Raw genomic sequence first — 813 nt, 5'->3', positions numbered from 1 at the left:
GTGTGTGTGTGTGTGTGTGTGTGTGTGTGTGTGTGTGTGTGTGTGTCTCAGTCTCATCTTCCTAAATCTACCTTGTTGTGTCTACATTAAATATCTTTATTGGAATCCTTGTCGTCCTCGTCATCCTGCCTGCCTCTACACACCGTGACCGTGACAGAATAACCGACCCCAAAGCAAGTATAGCGTCGTCTTTCACCTCGTTTGTTTTTCCGGTTTTTGTCAGTTTTTATTTTTTATTGTGGATTACCCCGCATTCGAAATCCTCCTGCCGGAGCAGGGGGAACGCTCTCTTGAGGACCACACAAACGACTTTCTGTCCCTGGCCCACCTCACGCATCTCCCCGCAATGACGGAGACCCATTCCCCGCCACGATCCACGAGCCGGAGCAAAGCCCCACGGCTGAGAAGAGGATCGCCTTGGATGTTGAGCCCAAAGCATCATACCCGGTATGAGAGCCGGTGACAGTGCCCACCAGGAGGGAGCAAGCTGTGGACGGTGTGAGCACGAAGAGGAGCTCTGCCCCCGGCATCATGGCTGAGGGTAAGTGGATTATGGAGGGTATTCAGGACTAAAATGAGGAGGAGAGACCGCGGGATCCCCAGTCCAGCCCAGGAAGGGCTCCTGATCCCCAGTTCAGCCCAGGAAGGGCTCCTGATGTTTCGTTTAGCCCAGGAAGGGCTCCTGATCCCCAGTCCAGCCCAGGAAGGGCCCCTGATCCCCAGTCCAGCCCAGAAAGGGCTCCTGATGTTTCATTTAGCTCAGGAAGGGCTCCTGATCCCCAGTTCCGCCCAGGAAGGGCTCCAGCCCAAGAG

This window comes from Sinocyclocheilus grahami, unplaced genomic scaffold (assembly GCF_001515645.1).
Source record: "Sinocyclocheilus grahami isolate Dianchi unplaced genomic scaffold, SAMN03320097.WGS_v1.1 scaffold148.1, whole genome shotgun sequence".
In the NCBI taxonomy this organism is placed as follows: domain Eukaryota; kingdom Metazoa; phylum Chordata; class Actinopteri; order Cypriniformes; family Cyprinidae; genus Sinocyclocheilus; species Sinocyclocheilus grahami.
This window is presented reverse-complemented; position numbering follows the sequence as displayed.